Below are 20887 nucleotides of genomic sequence, written 5' to 3'. Positions count from 1 at the left end.
CCTAGTTGACTAAAGAATACGAGATCCAACATACCTTGAGGCCTCGCGGTCCTACACTCCCAGCGTGCAGCGCGGCAGGAAGCGCGAGAGGGTACAATGGGAAGTGTAGTTTGGCACAAGGGGGCGGGACAGGAGCGTGTCCCTCTCTGACCCCGCCCCCGAATGGATGTTCCATTCAATTGGCTATCATCTTCCCTCATTCCCTAGCCAAGCAGTGTTCTCTCCGTCCCCCTCCCCCAAAGTGAGGATTGGGCAATACCACAGAACCTCAGGAAAGGGGGGAAGAGCGAGCTTCGGCCCCACGGATGGGGGAGTGGGCGGAGGCTGGGTTTCCCACCTCGGCTGCTCCTGGGCACTGGAGGCTGAAGAGGAAAGTGAGAATCTGAAGTTTTGAGACCTCTGACTGGCCGGGAATAGCTCCTGGGGCGGGGGTCAAGGATGGGACCATAGGCGGAGCGAGTCCCGCGGTCCCCCCTGCTTCTGGCGCGGGTCCCTGCGCCCGGTTGTGGAGCGTCTCGCGCGGGGAGGGGGCGGGGGGAACGGCAGCTCGCGGTGTTGTTCACTCGCGCGTCGAGCACACGGTGGGTCCGGCGGCCGGTTGGCGCCCCAGGCGGCGTTCCCTGTGGCCTGGCGCCTCGGCCGCTGCCCTGAGCGGGTTCCGCCCCAGAGCCCGACCCTCCTGGGGGCCCTAGGTGGAGTCCCGCGAGCCGAGGGGGACCGGCGACCGCTGCCGAAGCATGAAGAGGGGATAAGGCGAGAGCCCCCAAGATTTCACGGTGAGCGCGAGTCCCTGAGGAATTGCCTTTTTCGGGGAGGGGGTGTTGGGAGAGGAACTCTTCCTTACTGGCCGGAGCAGACCGAGTGGTGTGTGGCCCGCAAAGGTGACGGGGGTGGATGGGCGCGCCTCCCCCGCCCTGGACCCCACCCCCCACCCCCATCCGCGGGTTTTCCGAGCGCCCACCGCCCACCCGCCAGCGGGGCTGGGTGCCGAGGGAGACGGCGGCGGGCGCGCCTGGGGCTCGGCTGCAGGGACCGCCCCGGGGCTGCTCTCGCTGGAGAGACTGCGGGTCTCACCTGAAGTGCCACCGCCCGGGCTTCCCTGCCCACGGTCCGCCCGGTGCTTCTTTCCGGGGGAGGCAGTGGCCCCGGGCGACAGAGAAGCCCCTGCTCGCCCTACGTGCCCGGGGCTGAGTAAAGCGAGCTCGTGCGTTTGCGTGTTTGTTCCGCGAGTCGGTGTCTAAAGACATAACGGTAAAGGGAGTGCGGGCATCCTTTTCTTCGTTGGAAGGGGAGGCGAAGCGGTGCTGTCGCTTCTGGTGCCGGTTCAAGGGGGCTGCCTCGGGCAGAGTTAGGGAGCCGCTCACTCAGCGCTCATGTCGGCAGGACTCGCCCATTGTGCCACCCAGATAATTATTCAACTATGCAGCATCCATTGCACCTTTCCCATTTTTCTTTTCCCCTTGCTACAGCATGCCCCCTAGCTTCGGTACTCTGACACCTTCTCTTGCACTTGCGGATGATGAACTGGAATAACGATGAAAGAAAGCACATCCGATCTCGACATTCACGACCTGCCCTATAACCGATTAATTAATTGATCCCCAGCTAGACTAGGTACTTAAATACGACTTACTCTAATCACTTCCTTTTCTATATAATAAGATGTGCGGTGGATTCGACTTAAATTTTTTCTTTGGTGTTAGATTCACGATTAGCTAAGGTCTTTTTTCTGTTCACTAATTGATGTAATTGCCTTATTGGTTATTCAATCCGTCTAATGTTCTTAAATTTAAATTTGCATGGTAGGTAACATTCATTTTTCTGATTGTTCATAGCATTATATCATAATTAGAAATGCAGTCTCAATTTGAACTCTCAGGAACAGTTTATCCTTTATGCTCTAAGTTTCTGTTAGGAAACATTTTTGTTTATATTGAATATTTGAATGAAGTATTTGATATAAAATTTCGGAAGTTTTGAATAAGAAAAGTTTTGTATTTGTTTTTCAGTAGCAGAATATGTCATTACTAATCGTTGCCTTCCGTTGAATGGAAGACTTTAAGATGAGGATTTTAACCATCATATCAATCATTCCCTAATTTGTCTGATTTTATTTTTTATTCACTTTTTTCTTTGCAATATCATGTATTTAATTACTTGTTTTAAAATCCAGTTTTTTTTTTTCTAACTTAAATCTGTAAGTATAAGTAGGCTTCAATTTTGCGTGATCTACCTGAAGGCTGAATTTTTTTTTTTTTTCAAATACAAGAAACAACTGTTGGTTACTTGATTTTTATGTTAAAAACTGTTTACATCTCATTATTTAAAAATAAATGATTCACTATCAAAAGTAAGTGTTGAATTTTTATAATTTTCCTTTTCCGTCTTTCCTTGTTCAAGCTTGTTGCATTAACCCTTTTGATAAAAGAGAATCACATATAAGCATTGCAGAGGCAGTTTTAAGGTATAGTAATTGTTTTATGGCACTTGGAAGTGGCGCACATATAACATAAGTTGATGGTGTAGGATTAGTTGCTTGGTTAGGAAATGACCTTGCAATTTACAAAATGGACACCTTTGTGCCTTGGTTTCCTTATATGTAAATGGAGATAATATTTAGTAGGTAGTGTGCATAAATTCAGGAAAGGTGTGTTTTTGTAGTCCTTTTAAAGAAAATTTAAATCTTTTAGCTGATGAATGATAAAAAAATTTCTGTGAAAAGTACAATGAAAAAATGTCAGGATTTTCCATGGCATGTTAGAATGGCTGATTAACATTGATTTTTGCTTTGGAGAGGTATGCCTCTGAACTGAAAAATGTTTCTCATCTATCAAGGGTTTTAAATAATTGCAGACATAAAGGTTATTACAGTTAATACCTACATATAGTTAAACATATAGTTAAAATAGTTAATAGTAAACAAAAATTATGACTTGATGAAAAGTAGAATATTGAATTAAGTTAGTGAAGAATAATATATTCAAAAAATATTAAGGCCTTTTTTGTTAAAAATTTGCAGGTGATACAATCCAAAATACATAGTTGTGATCATTTATAAGGTGTGCTATAGAGTTACTTTATTACTCATGTTTGTAAATATTCTTATATTCAGAGACAGTTTTAATATTGTATAAGACTATATTTAATTATACATTTTGCTTTATTTTAGGAATAACTTAAGATATCTTTTCCAAGTGTTTGATTTTCATTATCACAGTACATAGTACCTTGTGATTTCCTTATTGGACTACTATCAAAAGATTATATTATTAGCACTTTTACCAAAACAGTGCTTTTGTTTACTTTGTGAGAAAACTTCGTATAGATAAGACTATTAAAGTGTGCTTAAAGTTAGTATTGTATGGTTTCACTTTTGAGAATTGGATTGTTTTATAATGTTTTCTTAAATGAATTAAAATTTAGCTGTCACTGTCACTTGGGTAAATGCAGTAAAGTCATGTTTTTTCCTAGTTCTTTGAGGAGAGAAACTGACCTGCAGCTTATTGTCATAAATCCAAAGTTGTCAGTATAGTGTTTAACAAATAGTAGGGGCTCAGTTTTCTTTGTTGAACAAATAAAATGAATGGGTAAAGAATATCCATTGAATTAATGTATTTAGTGAAACATTTTTAAAGATTTATCAAACATTATAATTAATGAAATGTATAACTTTATCTCAGGAGAAAAGAGAAAAATGAATTTGGAGGTTCTTTGAACTCCATTTACCTGTTCAGATATAATTCCATTACCTGTACACTTTTGAACTGGCGCTAGATACTTAATAATGTATATGTTAGCAGTCTTTGATTTATGAAATATTAACAATTTTCTTCTTATAGCTCACTTCATGAAGATGTATGTTAACATATTTTTTGTTTTTCCTGCACTAGATAGAAGTGTGTTTAATTCTTTGTGACTTACGTTTTCTAGTGAAATAGTAATAAAAAGATATATGTAAATTAAATCCTATGCTAAATGCTTGAGTACCTAGTTGTTAAAAATAAATGACCCCTGAGGTGGAACTTTTTATAAAATTAAGAATCTTGTGTTTTTAGTTTATCACATTCAGCTTATAATTTTGAGTCTTTGTGAATTGGTAGTTCTAACTTACTACACAATTGATTACATTTTACAACTTGTAAAATGGTTTGGAACTTGAGTCTTTTTTCTCAGAAACGGTATACTTAGTGATTAGAGTCACAGACAGCCCACTAAAGCCTATTTAAATAATAAAATACCTGAATTATAGGATTATGTTAATAATACTAAAGAAATTATAAAATTATGTTAATAATTAGCATAAGTATATTAAAATACCTATAATAATTTGTATAACAATCTTTCTATGGGAAAAATAAGTTTCAGATCTACCTTGAAATGCTAGGATCTGTAACTCTTGTGTTAGACATGACAACATTATTAGGAACTTGTTCTCTTTCACCCAGTGGACTTGAAGAGGAGGCTGTTTCTCAGTTCAGCGAGTGGCATAGGCTTACATTATCTGGGACGAGAAGTTAGGGCATGACAAAAATTAGAAGGAAATGCAGTCTTCTGTGTGACTTCTCAAGATGTTTGATTATAAAATGAAAAGGTTTATAAGTAGATGACTTCTGAGATCTGTTTTAGCTACAAATAAAATTCTGAGGCACTTCGAAGCTTAGTGTAACCCCCCTTTTCCCTGAGAGTTCATTTTCCCTAAAGTTACCACTTACGTCCCTCTTATGAGGACATTTCTTCTTTCTGGACCTACCTCTGAAAAAGAAAGTAGTCTTGATCCTTTCACACATGTCTGTTCTCAGAAGCAAGATTTTTTAGTCTCTTAAAGGCGTTATTTTTGTGATGGGTTTTTTGTTTGTTTTAATTTTTAAAAATAAACTCCCAGCACTGTCAAGAAACAGGATTTTTCTTTTGGATTGTTTCCTTTGTTTCCTTATTTTGAGCTATTAGTAAAGTTGGGGTAGATTTCATTCATACTTTGAAGAAAGATCATATCCAGTGAATCTCCATAGAATTTTTTAAGGAAAAAATATTGGAATGAGGTCATGAAGTGGGAGTATGAAGATATAAAGATGGATTATTGCCCCATAAAGTACGGGGCATCTTGTATTTGTAGCAGCCTTACTTGGGGTGCTATGGAGCTTTGGTATGGATGTGATGGGGCTGAAGGCAGATTGAGAAAGTGAATCTGTGAACTCCTTGAGGACAGTTTTGTTGTTAGCGTTTGGTTGTTTTGTTTTGCTTTGCTTCATTTTTGTGTTCCCAGTGCCTGTTTTTGGTTTAAGTTAAATGGATTTTGAGTGTATGCAATTACTACAGAATAAAAGAGAAGTCATTCTGTTCTTATGTAGAAAGATCAGGGTGCTGTGAGGGAAGAGGTCATGAAACACAGCTATTTTTGTCATATGCATTGGAGTATTTGATAATTATTTGGAGATCAGTGATATTCAAAAATAATGTGTAACGTCCAAAAGGAAAAGAAGTAACATTGCTTGCTTGCTAGATGTACAAAATACTATATAGATGCTGTCACATTTATTATCTTGTTTAATTGCTATCATAGCCCTATAAGGATTTAATTGAAGAAAAAGGTTAACTGAATTGAACAAGTTGTTTGTTCTGCCTAGCAGAAGCCCAGATTGTCTCAGAACTGCTTTATCTCCCCTTTTACCGATAAGTTTCTGTTGAAACAGTTATTTTAACAACTTGATGATAGCAATTCTGCCTGCCTGCCACCGTCCCCTCATTTGTAATTGGTTCATTTAGTGAGTCCTCCTTGTTAAACCAATGATTCATAGTTCATAATCAGCACATAATTATTGAGGGCCAAGTAGGTGCTAAAAAGGATAGGTCTCTGTTCTCTTGGAGTTAACAGTATAGTAAAAAACAGGTGTTGAACAAATACATTTGTACTTAGAAATTTTGGTGAATGCTATAAAGGAAAAGAAGAGGGAACTGGATTTACATTGGGAGTCAGGGGAGGCTTCTTAGAGGCAAGATTAGTGGAAGTTAGCTAGGTAGAAAAGGAAGAGAATGTAAAGAACAGGTGAAACAGTTAAAGCTTAGTGTAAGAGGGATTGTGACTTGATAATGAGGTTGCAGAGGTAAACAGAAGCCAGGCTATGCAGAGGGCCTACATGAGGCTTGGTTTAACAAGGTTAAGGATTTTAAGTCTATTGGGGAAGGCCATGAAGAGTTTTAATCAGGATAATTACTGGATCAGATCTGTCTTTTATAAAGATTACTTTGGCTTGGAAGGGGCCAGAGATACCAGTCACAATTCTGTTCATTTCTGTGGTTTATTGGCCTGGTTTTAGACACTTGCACTAAGCCAAGTCGCTCAGAACTTTTCCTGGGTCCTCCATGCCCAGAGGTTGAATAATTTGTTTTCTCTCCAGTTGCTGAAGCTGTGAGATACAAAACTCTGGAGCTGTTAATGGCCTTGTTTCTTGCCCTGTGGGCTAGATAAGCCAAGGCTTCTAGAACAAAGAGTGCAAAGAAGCAGACGCACAGAGTCCTTGACTGTATTTGAGTTCCTTTGTCCATGGTCCTGAGATTGGGTTCCAGAGACATCCTAGTTACCTTTGTCATGAGTCCTCCTTTTTGCGTAAGCTGTTAGAATTGTATTTGTGGTACCTGTCAAGCAGCAAACTGAGTCCTCTCATAGATCAAGTAATTTGCTCAAGGTCACATGGCTAATAGAAATGGAGGTGGAATTTGAACACAGATATGTGTGATTTCAAAGTCCCATTTTTTCCCTACTCCCTTGTGCTGCAAAGGTACCATTTCTTAAACTAAAGGTCCTAAAGGAATTCTAAGGAGGTGGATTTTGGGTGTGGTGACATCTATTGGATGATGATGACAGCAAAGTTTTTTTTTTTTTTTTTTTAATTTGGTGTGCTTGATAGTAGTTAGTCCAGCATCTAGCCATTCTTTATTCCTAACCTAGCCAGGTCTACTCCAATAAAGTTACATTGACTAACTTATTTGAAAAGAAGAAAAGCTTATGTGTCAGGGCATGGAATAACTTGTTTGATTCCTTTACCAAAAAATATCAAGTGTGTTATGTTTTCATCTTATGCTACAAAAGTAAGTTTGTTTTCTAGTTGAATAGGGACATCTTGCTAAATTTGCTAAATTTTTATAAGATGCATGTGCTAGAGGTTATGCCAGAGAATTGTGGAAAGGTTAAATAAGAAGGGAGGAACAATGAAGCATTTTATATTTTAGTCGAGGATGAAGACTAGCACTCATTTCTTAAAATTATTTTTATAGATTTAGAGGGTACACGTACAGTTTAGTTACATGGATATATTGCATAGTGGCAAAGCCTGGCTTTTTAGTATAGTGTACATTGTACCCATTAAGTAATTTCTCATCCCTCACCCACCATCTATCCTTCCACTCTTCTGAGTCTCCGTTATCTATTATTCCACTCTTTATGTCCATGTATACAAATTATTTAGCTCCCACTTATAAATGAGAAAATATGGTATTTGACTTTCTGTTTTTGAGTTAATTCACTTAAGATAATGGCCTCTGGTTCCATCCATGTTGCTGCAAAAGAGATGATTTCATTCTTTTTAATGGCTGAGTAGTATTTCGTTGTTTCCATTTAAATTTTCTTTAATCATCCATTGATGGACACTTAGGTTGATTCCATATCTTTGCTATTTTGAATAGTAGCACTCATTTTTTTAAAAAACCAAAATAAAAGCCTTGTGTGGTACATCATAATACATGACTGCAAATTTATCAATTTTGTTATTTTCAAAGAATCTTCATTTAGTTTCATTGTTTTTTTCTCTTGATTTCCTGTTTTCAATTTCATAGATTTCTGCCTTAATTATTCCATGGTGTATATGTGCCACAGTTTCTTAATCCAGTCTGTCATTGATGGACATTTGGGTTGGTTCCAAGTCTTTGCTATTGTGAATAGTGTCGCAATAAACATACGTGTGCATTTGTCTTTATAGTAGCATGATTTGTAATCCTTTGGGTATATACCCAGTAATGGGATGGCTGAGTCAAATGGTAATTCTAGTTCTAGATCCTTGAGGAATCACCACACTGTTTTCCACAATGGTTGAGCTAATTTACACTCCCACCAACAGTGTAAAAGCGTTCCTATTTCTCCACATTCTCTCCAGCATCTGTTGTTTCCTGACTTTTTAATGATTGCAATTGTAGCTGGCGTGAGATGGTATCTCATTATGGTTTTGATTTGCATTTCTTTAATGACCAGTGATGATGAGCATTTTTTCATGTGTCTGCTGGCTGCATAAATGTCTTCTTTTGAGAAGTGTCTGTTCATATCCTTTGGCCACTTTTTGATGGAATTGTTTTTTTCTTGTAAATTTGTTTGAGTTCTTTGTAGACTCTGAATATTAGCCCTTTGTCAGATGTGCAGATTGCAAAAATTTTCTCCCATTCTGTAGGTTGCCTGTTCACTCTGATGGTAGTTTCTTTTGCTGTGCAGAAGCTCTTTAGTTTAATTAGATCCCATTTGTCTATTTTGGCTTTTGTTGCCATTGCTTTTGGTGTTTTAGTCATGAAGTCCTTGCCCATGCCCATGTCCTGAATGGTATTGCCTAGGTTTTCTTCTAGAGTTTTTATGGTTTTATAGATTCTTCTACTTTTCTAATACAGACTTCATGATATTTTCAACTTAAAATAGGTTTATTGGGATATAACCCCATCATAAACTGTGGACCATCTGTATATATGCTTGGTGCCATAAATTTCCCTCCAAGCACTGCTGTTGATGTATCCCACACATTTTGATAAATTGTATTTTCATTTTCACTTAATGCAAAGTATTAAGAAATTTCTCTTGAGACTTTGAACCATGTGTTATTTAGAAGTGTGATGTTTAATCTCCAAATGTTTTGAGATTTTCCCATCTATCTTTCTGAGATTGCTTTCTGGTTTAATTGCATTGTGGTCTGAGAGAATATACTCTTATTAGTTCTGTTCTTTCAAATTTTTTCAGGTGTGTTTTATGGCCCAGAATATAGTCTGTCTCAGTGAATGACTTATGTGAGCTTGAGAATAACGTGTATTCTGCTGTTGTTGGTTGAAGTACTATATACATATCAGTTAGATCCAGTTGATTGATGGTATTTAGTTCAACTGTATTGTTACCGATTTTTTGCCTGTCAGTTAATTACCAACAAAGGATGTTGATATCTCCAGCTGTGATCATGAGTTCATGTTTCCCCTTGTAGTTTTATCAGTTTTTGCTTCACATTTTGATGCTCTGTTAGGTGCATGTACATTAAGAATTGTTAGGTCTTGGAGAATTTGCCCCTTTATCGTAATGCAGTGCCTTTCTTTATCCCTGTTCATTTCCCGTGCTCAGAAACCTACTTTGTCTCAAATTGATACAGCTACTTCAGATTTGTTTTGACTCATGTTAGCATGGTATATCTTTCTCCATTTCTTTACTTTTAATCTATTTTTATATTTAAAGTGGGTTTCTTGTATACAATATATAGTTAGGTCTTTTTTTTTTTAATCTACTCTGTCTCTTTTAATTGGTATATTTAGACCATTCACATTTAAAGTGATTATTGATATAATTGTATTAAAATCTACTGTATTTGCAACTGTTTTTTATTCATTGCACTTGTTCTTTGTTTCATTAAAAAGAAAAAGTTGGCTGGGCTGGTGGCTCACGCCTGTAATCCCAACACTTTAAGAGGCTGAGTCAGGCCAATCACTTGAGCCCAGAAGTTTGACACCAGCCTGGGCAACACGGTGAAACCCCTGTCTCTAAAAAAAAATACAGAAATTAGCCAGGTATGGTCACATGCACCTGTAGTCCCAGCTACTTGGGAGGCTGAGGTAGTAGGATCAGTTGAGCCTGGGAGGCGGATTTTGCAGTGAGCCAAGATTGCGCCACTATACTCCGGTCTGAGTGATGGAAGGAACCTCTGTTTCACCCCCTCCACCCCCAAAAAATGTCCTCTCTTTTTCTGCTCTGACTTTAATTGAGCACTTTGTATGGTTTCCTTTTTTCTCTCCTCTCTTAGCATATCAATTATACTTCTTTCTTTTTAAAATGTTTTGTAAGTGGTTGTTCTAGTTTGCCTCTCTTTTTGTATGATTACCGAGGAGAAGTCCAATCTAATTTTTATCCTTGTCCCTCTATAGGTAAAGTGGTTTCTCTCTTTCAAAATTTTTCTTTGTCTTTGGTTTTCTGCAGTTTGAACATCACATGCCTAGGTGTAGATTTTCTGGTGTTTATCGTGCTTGATGATCTCTGAGCTTCATGGATTTGCTGTTTGGTTTCTTAATTTTGGAAAAATTTTGAGCACCTGTATATGCTAGGCATTGTACTAAATATCTTACATATGTGATTTAATCCTCACAACAACCCTGTGAAGAAGTATGATTCTCATTATTTGTGGTGGGAACTAAGTTTCCAGTATAGACCATTACAGAATTTTTTTACAATAGTCACTAAAATTTAACTGCCTTGGGCTTACCCCTGACTTAAGCTTCCTCTAGATGTAATGAAAAAATGGGATTATTTTGATTTACTTGTTAGGTCACAATACTGGAGGTGAGTGTTGGGGATTGATTTCAGAGTTCAAGTCATGTGCAGTGTATCAAATTTGTGTACCATCAAAGGAGTTGAATGAAAATGGCTATATTGTGTCCCTTTGATGAGATGCAACTATTTTACCAGCAATTTGCATACATTTGAAAGTTGACTGAACTGATTAATGGAGAATCCAGTACTTTGCTTTAATTTAAAGATGATCTCAAATCCTAAGTGATTTGGTGCTGTTACTAGAAATAGAGAAGCCCAAAGAATGAGTAAGTTTCCTTTTTGGGGAGAGTGGGGAATGATGGATAATAAATTGATTTTGGATATTATGAATTTGAATTAGTGAGATGTCCCTGTGGAGCTGTCTGGCAGACTGATAGCACAGGAGTATATATTGTCAGGACTGTTAGGGTTGATTATATAAGTTTGTGTAAGTCATTTAGAATTGATGGTTAAAGATCTGGCAATGATGGATTTATGAAAAAGAGAAAGTGTAGAAAGAACTAGGTATAACGAAACTGTTGATGCCTAACATTTAGTGGAAAGAAAAAGAGACAGAAGAGGATGCTGAAGGTATGATCAAAGGATATAATGTGTTGCATTCTTAATATGACTGTTCTCTTGGGACAGGGGATAAGGCCTTGTGGTCTGGCCAGATCTCTGAAGAGGAAAGTGAGATGCTAGTGAGTAGGAAGGGAAGCAAAGCAAAAGTGTGTTGATGGTTTTGAAAGTAGAGGAGAATGACAGGATTGCAGGAACTTGGTAAGGACAAAGTTGTTTTATAATAATGAGGCAATGAATGGATAGGTTAGAATATTCATGTCAGAAAGAGACACTTCGGAGATGGAGATCGCATAGGTAGAACTATTAAAAAAAGTCTGTGCACAGACACTTGATGTGCTTAGTAGTAGAAGGAAAGGTGCTACTCCACAGGACTGGAAGTACTGGCAGTGGAGTCCTCAAGAGAGATGGGGTTCAGTTTTAAAAGCCTTGCTCTTGTCTATATACTTCTAACAGTTGCTCTAGGCTTGGCAAGTAGTAAAGCCACATCATTTGAAGTGGGAATCTTGGAGGGATGAAGGTGGTTATGTATTGCTACTGATTCCTGTATTTTAAAATGTATTCTTCTTGCTTGCAAAAGCAAGTCTTTTTCATTGTGATAGAGGCAGTGCACAACTGCATGCCTCATATACAATAGATAGTGTTAACATCATAAAAATCACCATTTTCACTATCACAGAAGGAAATGAAATAGAGCATGTCTTTCAGTGGATTTGTACATACAGAACTTAATTTCATTCATTAGCATTAAAAAGAAAATGTAAATGTTTTGGTAATGCTATGCTAAGTACAGAAAGATGACATTAATGACTTCTTATCAGTTAAACATGAATTGCAATATGTATTTCATATAGTAGGGATGGATTTATGAGTTCCTCAACAATTTTAATTAAATTCACTCATTATTAACTGTTATGTGAGAGATCATGTTAGGACCAGAAAGTGCGGTGAAAATAGTATTTATTTTACTATTCTAATTAAATCTTCTTTGAGGTATAAGAGATAATTGTTATGAAAGGGTTTTTGGAACAAGTCTATATTAACATAAGATGCTACTGTTAAATTTTAAGGCTAGGGAACTAGGACCGTAGACAAGATCATGATTTACATTTTTCATTAAATACTCAGTGTGGTATGTAAATGTTTCCAATGTAATCAATGACTAGAATAAACAATAAATATTTGTTTTGGTTATCATCAATTTAGCTTTATTATTTTGAATTTTAAGTGACTATACCAATAATATTGAACTTAAACTACAGAAAGATGGTGATAATTTATTGAAAATTAAGTCACTTATTTTTAATTATGGTGTTTATATTTGAATTTGTTTTTTATTTGTAGCTGCCTCACCGAATATTAGTAGAATTATCTATAGTTGACCTTATTTGAGGGTTATAGTGAAACATGTAAGTTATAGATGTATCTCATCTTAAGAAAACATAATATGAATGAGATTACTAATGAAGTGAGCTTAGATAAAAATAAGAGAAAAGGTACAAGGACTAAGTCCTGGAGTCCTCAAAGAATTGGAGGTACAGAAGATAAAGAAAAGGATGCACTAGCAAAGGAGACTGACAAGGAGGTGGGAGAAAAGCCAAGAACTTGAGGTGCCCTGGAAGTCAACTTAAGCAGGCGTTTAAAGGAGTGAATCGCAGTTGAGTTGTATCAGATGCAGTTAATAGTTTGAGTGAGAAGAGGCCTGAGAATTAACCATTGGCTCTAACAGATAACCGACCTTGGTGAGATGGTTTGGCACAGTGCTGAGAATGAAAGCCTGAACAGGACAGAGTTTAGTGAGAATTGGAAGAGAGAAATCAGACAACTCATTCAAGAAATTTTTCCATAAAGGAGAACAGAAATTGGGAGAGGAGTGGTTGGAGGGAGAAGTGGGACCAAGAGAAGTTTTTGTTGTTGGTGGTGGTGGTTGCTTTTTTTTTTTTAAGATGGGTGAAATTATAGCGTGTCTCTATGCCAATGGAAGTGATTCAGAAGAGGGAAAAATGATGATACAGAAGAAAGGAAGGATAATTAATTCCTACTGCTTAAATAGGATTTGGAAGCTGGCCTGGAACTTTGCCACTGGGTGAAATGGTTTCTGTGGAGAAATTTTTGACTTTGACATAGACAAATTACAAATGCCCAATAACCCAATTCATCTATTGTTTTATACTTGTAGATTATTGCTAGGCACTGTACTCTTTTATATATTTTAAAGTTTATGTTTAATATTACTAAGTTTAAATCAGTTGTTTTTTTGTGAATAGGCAGTAGAAAATAAGCATTTTATAGTATGTGATTATTGTCTTTAGTTGGAATGGTTAATGCTATTTGATTAAATGGATTTTTGAAAGCTTTATTGAAATACAATTGACATGTAATAAACTGTACAATTGGATGAGTTTTGATTATGGATACACTCTATCATGACATCAAAATAACGAACCCCCAAAAGTTTCTTAGTTCTTTTTGTAATCCCTGTATCCTACCTCTCCCTTCTGCATCTACAAACCCTCACCCCTTCCCTAAGCAATGATTAACCTACTTTCTGTCACTGTAGGTTAGTTTGCATTTTCTAAAACTTTGTATGTGTGGAATCATGTAGTCTGCATATAGTATGCAACACAGTCAGTCATGTGTTGCTTGATGACAAGGATGCGTTCTGAGAAATTGTTAGGCAATTTCGTCATTGTGTGAACATCATAGACTGTACTTACACAATTCTAGATAGTATAGCCTACTGCACACCTAGGCTATATGGTAGAGCCTATTGCTTTTAAGCTACAAACCTGTACAACGTGTTACTGTACTGAATAATGTAGGCAGTTGTAACACAATAGTAAGTATTTATGAAGATATTAAACATCTAAATATAGAAAAGGTACAGTAAATATATGGTATTAATATAACAGATTAAAAATGCTACCCCTATATAGGGCACTTACTATGAATGAAGCTTACAGGACTGGAAGTTGCTCTGGGTGACTCAGTGAGTGAGTGGTGAATGAATGGGAAGGCCTAGGACATTACTGTATGTGACTGTAGTTGTTATAAACACTGTATACTTAGGTTACACTAAATTTATTATAAAAATTTCTTCAGTAATAAATTAACCTTAGCTTGCTGTAACATTTTTGCTTTATAAATGTTTAATTTTTTAACTTTTTGACTCTTGTAATGTCAGCTTAAAACACACACTGTACAGCTGTACAAAAGTATTTTCTTCCTTTATATTCTATAAGCCTTTTTTATTTTTAAAATTTTAAAAGCTTTTTTTGGTTAAAAACTAATACTGAAACACACACCTTATCCTAGGCCTACATAGGGTCAGAATAATTGATATCACTGTCTTCTACCTCCACATCTTGTCCCACTGGAAGGTCTTCAGAGGCAGTAACAAGCACGGAGCTGTCATCTCCTATGATAACAATGCCTTCTGGAATACCTCCTGAAAGAGCTGCCAGAGGCTCTTTCTAACTTCGCAAAAAAAAAAAAATAAAAAAAATAAGTAGAAGGAGTACAGTGTAAAATAATGATAAAATGTATAGGATAGTAGATACATAAACCAGTAATATAGTAGTTTATTATTATCAAGTATTATGTAACTATACTTTTATGTAACTGGCGGCACAGTATGGTTTTTTTTTCCAGTATCACCACAAATATGTGAGTAATGCTTTGCATTATGTATGATGGCTACATTGTGTATGATGGCTAACACTGTATGATGGCTACAGTGTTACTAGGTGATAGGAATTTTTTTTAGTTCCCTTAGAACCTTACGTGACTACCATCATATATGTGGTCCATCACTGACTGAAACTCATGACTGCAACTCCATTTATATTAAGATAGGGTAGCCCCTTATCCTTGGAAGATTCTGCTTTAAGAAATACTTTAAAATTTTTTTCACACAAAAAAATAAACATTTCTGAGTTTTGTGTGCTATGTGCCAGGCTTTATGCTAATCATTGTATCTTATTTGATCCTCATAAACGCCAGCCAAAGAAGGCAGGACTAGCCACAGAGGGACAGAGAAGTTAAGATTCTTTGCACAGTTTGTAAATGGCAGAGCCAAGATTCAAACCCATCTGATCTGTGGTCAGACTCTGTACTCCTAACTGCTATTTTGTCTACCTTTAACTGCCATTTTATCTACTCTGCTTTTAAATTTTACAGGTTAAATACAACTAGCGATATTTTTGCTTGAGGACACAGTAAATAAAAAATTTTCATCCATTGCTAGAGTGTAAAATACCAATATAAGTTTATTATTTTAATGAATGTAACACTAAAACTGAAAGACCTTTCATTTCATGTTGACTTTTTGGTGTCCCTGGTCATTTTTTGAACCTTGCTTTCTGTAAAATGAGTAAGCTAACTGTTCTCATTGTCTTCAGGATAGTCTTTGTAAAGACTATACTTTGGTGTGTAAATGTAATTTGGGGAATACCACTGATATTTTTTAAACATTTAAGATCTTTTCAGGGTAAAATTGTTCAGAAATATTTTGGTCAAAATGAGGACTCAGATTAGGAGAATTATTGTAGGGCATTTTGTTTTTTTAATTGGTAAACTCTCTTCATAGTCTTTTTTCTCCCTGGTTTCCTGATCCAAGACACTGTTTCTTTTTCATAAGCATTCATCTGCTTTTCCATTTCCTTTATTCCCTAAATAACATAGAATAAATGGCTTATCGTATTTTGGCTTGGTGTGTCACCGATTTTTTCATGAATGATTCTGTTTTCCCATCTATATCCTTGACATCTTTAAAATATAACTTTGCACTACTGCATTTTTACTCCTCCTTTTACAAAAACTGTACCTATTTATTTGACCTTTGTGCTTTGCTTCCTTTATTCCTGGAATTCATGCATCTTGCCAGGAACATAAAGGGAGCTAGAAGGGTGCACGAGAACTAAGGCTGCTAGAACATTGTACTCAGACTTTATCATGCATCTTGTTAAAAAGCAGATTCTGATTCAGAAGTTCAGGGGTGGTACCAAAATATGCAGTTCTTACAAGTTCCTAGGTGATGTTGATGCTGCTGTTGCTGGTTTAAGGACCACACTTTCACTGGTATAGAAAATCCATGTCAGCAAGAAGTAGTTAGAAAAAGTATTGCTTTATATAACAATATATTATAAAAAAAGAAAAAGTATTGCTTTAAAGGGATTACATTCTTAAATGATCATGTTTATAAAATAGATGAATTCAAAGGAGAGGCAAAAGGTCAGGTAGATAGAGTGAGAAAAGACAGAAAGGCAACAGACATCTGAATAGAATACCTTCTTAGTTCCCAATGTTGCTAGAACTATTTTATGACATTTAAAAAATTATGGTAAGATACACGAGTTAAAATTTACAATTTTAATCATTTGAAAGTGTATAGTTCGGTGGCATTAAGTACATTCACATCTTCCAACTTCTTTTTTAAGATACTTTTTTTAGATCAGTTTTAGGTTCATAGCAAAATTGAGCAGAAAGTACAGAGAGTTCCCATATATTCTCTGACCCCACATATGTATAGCCTATCAACATTCTGTACCAGAATAGTACATTTGTTACAACTGATGAACTTAACGTTGATAAATCACTCAAAGTTAATATTTTATACTAGGGTCACTCTTGGTGTTGTACATTTGATGGGTTTTGATACGAGAAATGTGTAATTTCACGTGTTGCCATTTTAGTATGATACAGAATAGTTTCAATGCCCAAAAATCTGTACTCTGCCAGTTTATCCTCTCTCCTTTCTAACCCCTGGAAACCACTAATCTTTTTACTCTTTATAGTTTTGCCTTTTCTATCATGTCATGTAGTTGGAATCATAGAGTATGTAACCTTTTCAAATTCACTTCTTTGACTTGGTAATATGCATTTAAGGTTCCTCCCATGTATTTTCATGGCTTGATATTTCATTTCTTTTGAGTGCTGAATATTCCATTATTTGGGTGTACCACACTTTATTTTACTTACCTACTCGAGGACATACTGGTTGGTTCCAAGTTTCGGCAGTTATGAATAAAACTGCTAAAACATCGACGTTGAGATTTTAGTATGGGCGTAAGTTTTCACCTCATTGGGTAAATACCAAAGAATGTTTTTTGCTGGATTGTATGGTAAGAATTTGTTTCATTTTATAAGAAACTGCCAAACTGTCTTCCAGTTATGCATTCTCAATAGCAGCGAATGAGAGTTCTTCTTGCTCTGCATTCTCTCCAACATTTGATATTGCCAGTGTTTTAGATTTTGGCCATTCTAATAGGCATGTAGCAATATCTCGTTTTAATTTGCAATTCCCTACTGACACATGATGCGTGATGTTGAGCATCTTTTCATATGCTTATTTGCAATCATGCAATCAGTGTATCTCTTTTGGTGAAGTATTTGTTGCGGTGAGAACTTTTTCCCAATTTTTAATCAAGTTGTTCATTTTCTTGTTGAATTTCAAGAGTTTTTTGTATATTCTGAATAACAGTCTTTTATTAGTCTTTTGCAAATATTTTCTCCCAGTCTGTTGCTTTTTTTCTCATTCTCTCAACATTGTCTTAACAGAGCAGAATTTTTTGATTTTAATGAAGTCCAACTTACCAATTATTTTTCATGGATTGTGCCTTCGGTGTTGTATTTAAAATGTCATCTTCAAACCCAAAGTCATCTTGATTTTCTTCTATGGTACCTTCTAGGAGTTTTGTAGTTTTGGATTTTATGTTTAGATTTATAATCAATTCTGAGTTCATTTTTGTGAAGTGTGTAAGGTCTGTGTCTAGATTCAGTTTTTTGCATGTGGACGTCCAATTCCAGCATCATTTGTTGAAAAGACTGTCTTTTCTCATTTATATTGTCTTTGCTTCTTTGTCAAAGATCAGTGACTGTTTGCATGGGTCTGTTTCTGGGCTCTTTATTCAGTTTCGTTGAACTATTTTTCTATTTCTCCAAAACTACACTGTCTTGATTGCCCTAACTTTGTAGTAAGTCTTGAAGTTGCATAGTGTCAGTCGTTCAATATTGTGTTGGCTCTGCTGGGTCTTTTGACTCTCTGTAATAAACTTCAGAATCACTTTATTGATAGTCACAAAATAACTTGCTGGAATTTTGATTAGGATTGTGTTGAATCTACAGATCAAGTTGGGAAGAACTGGCATCTTGAGAATATTGAGTTTTCTTATCTGTTATGGACTGAATATATGTCCCCATCCCCCATCCCCAAATTCATATGATGACATCCTAACTGTGATAGTATTGGGAGATAGGACTTTGGGGAGATGATTAGGTCATGAGAGTGGAGTCCCCATGAATGAGTGCCTTTATAAAAAAGTCCCCATAGCACTCTCGAGCTTTCTGCCATATGAGAACACAGCAAGAAGTCTACAGCCTGGAAGAGGACTCTCACTAGAACCTGACTATGCTAGCACCTTAGTCTCATAGAATTCCAGCCTCCAGAACTGTGAGAAATAAATTTCTGCCATTTATAAGGTGCCTATTCTGTGGTACTTCATTATAGCAGCCCCAAATAAGAAACTATCCACAAACATAGAGTATCTCTGTATTTATTTAGTTCTTTGATTTCTTTCGTCAGAGTTTTGTAGTTTTTCTCATATAGATTTTGTACAAATTTTATGAGATTTATGCTTATTTCATTTTTGTGGGGCTTGCAACATATGGTATTATGTTTTTAATTTCAGATATCACGTATTCATTGTTAAGACGTTGGGAAGCAGTTGACTTTTCATATATTAATCTTGTATCCTTGCTGTAATTGCTTACTAGTTCCAAGAGTTTTTTGGTTGATTCTTTCAGATTTTCTGTGTAGGCAATTATGTCATCTTTGAACAAAGACAGTTTTATTTCTTCCCTCCCAATCAGCATACTTTTATTTTCTTCTCTTGTATTAATAAGACTTTTGGTGTGATATTGTAAGAGGGAACATCCTTTCCTTGTTCTTGACTTTAGCAGGAAAGGTTGTAGTTTCTTGCCATTAAGTATGATGTTAGCTGTAGGTTTTTTGTAAAACTTCTTTCCAAGTTGAGGAAGTTACCTTTTATTCCTAGTTTGAGGAGAGTTTTAGTAATGAACGGGCATTGGTTTTTGTCAAATGCTTTTCCAGTATCTTTTGATAAGATCATGCAAGCTTTTCTTCTTTAGCCTGTTGATACGATAAATTATGTTAATTGATTTTTGTATGTAGAACCAGCCTTGCATATCTAGGATGAATCTCACTTGGTCCTGGTATGTAATTATTTTTACACATTGTTGGAATCGATTTGTTAATATTTTGTTGAGGATTTTTGCATTTTTGTTCATGAGAGATACTGGCTTTTAGTTTTTTTGGTTTTTTTTTTTTTTTTTTTTGTCTTTTTCTAGTTTTGCATTAGGGTAATGTTAACCTTATAGAATGAGTCTGCTTCTGTCTTTTCCTTTATGCCTTTTGAAGCAAGAAATATGTTGTCTGCGTGACAAATCTTAATTTATATCTTGCTTGTTTTGAGAATGCTGAATAATGAAAAAGTTAAGTTGTGATTAGGTCAGAGTCGACTCTCAGAAGAGTCTACCAAACAGTAGGAGAGGAGAAGCAGAATTTGTCTATATTCTAGGACCTGTCCCAAAAAACAGAAAGTTTTTTATTCTTAAGTAATAATATTTGATATGTTTGTGTTATTTTTACTCTTTGAAAAGTACATTGAATGTATTTTCTTAAAATATATTCACTGAAGTGCCCAGTTTATACTTCAGATATATCAATGATAGAGATAGAATTCTGAATTTTATGACTTCTACTCTTTCAAAATTGCTTAATAATAAACTTTAGGTTTATTAAACTCATTTGGTGATAACAGAGTCCTCCATTTTGTGTTAGACCTCTTTTCTTTATTTGCATATGTGGGTAATCATATTATTTGAATACTTTCTATAGGGATTAGGTTCTTGCTGAAATTGTGGTCCTTTCATAGAGGTCAGGTTAAGGCTGGGCCTTGGTTCTTCCTGTCATGTAGCTTGTTCATAAAGTACATAGTAACATGGTTCATCATAGTGAGAAATTTGGAATGTAAACATCATTGTGTTCTCCCCAGTTTTTTGCTGAATGGCAAGGAGTGGGTGATTCCTATTTAGTTTTTTTAAAAAGCTATAGAAAGCAATATATACTATCAATTTTCTTCAGTGAAAACATAATACAGTGCGATAAATGAGGTCTCACATATCTTGACCATGTAAAAATATCTGGACAAGTAAAATTTAATCTGGTAAAATAAGGTACTCTTGACTGAAGAATGGTCCACTGCTATCTAAGAGGCTCATGTGAGTATAATAAGCTTATTCAGGGGATCAGTATGTGGAAGAAAGAGGGATAGCCAAATTTATCCAACAGTTGGTAGGATTTTGGGATGAGTTTCATTGCTAGTTAAATGAAACTTGAGACTAGTTAGTTCCTCCCTCCTAAGAACATATGTTTTCTTCTAAATAAGATGGTGATAATGAGTAAAATTAGGTTAGTTGCTAGAAAATGTAATACACTATTTAGTACAGTTAAACAGTGCATCATGAGTAAAAGACTATAACAAATAAAAAGGTACTTAAAATATTTGTTGAATTAATGAATTTAGAATACTGCTTTTTTATCTTCTGAACTTAGAAGTTAGAGGAAGACACCTTGAAAGGACTTTCTGATTTATTGAGCCTTAGTTTTAACAGCTAAAGATTTTCCAGTCAGATACAGCTTTAGTAGTGATAGGTAAAGTTTTTTTTAATGAAAAAATGTTTCAGACTTCTGGA

General features: G+C 36.1%; 1 protein-coding gene across 3 annotated transcripts in view; it reads left to right on the top strand.

Annotated features, from left to right (window-relative positions):
• The first annotated feature begins 528 nt into the window (after window positions 1–528).
• WASF1 (WASP family member 1) overlaps window positions 529–20887 on the top strand; it is a 78214-nt gene continuing 57855 nt past the window's right edge. The window contains exons 1-2 of one of the 3 annotated variants that reach the window (XM_058435473.1): window positions 529–776; window positions 1470–1614. The gene's annotated coding sequence lies outside the window, so the exon portion shown is untranslated. The remainder of the gene's footprint in view (window positions 777–1469; window positions 1615–20887) is intronic. The other 2 variants (XM_032156510.2, XM_032156501.2) reach the window with 2 other exon arrangements.

This window comes from Hylobates moloch, unplaced genomic scaffold, assembly GCF_009828535.3.
Source record: "Hylobates moloch isolate HMO894 unplaced genomic scaffold, HMol_V3 SCAFFOLD_2, whole genome shotgun sequence".
Classification (NCBI taxonomy): Eukaryota; Metazoa; Chordata; class Mammalia; order Primates; family Hylobatidae; genus Hylobates; species Hylobates moloch.
This window is presented reverse-complemented; position numbering and strand designations above follow the sequence as displayed.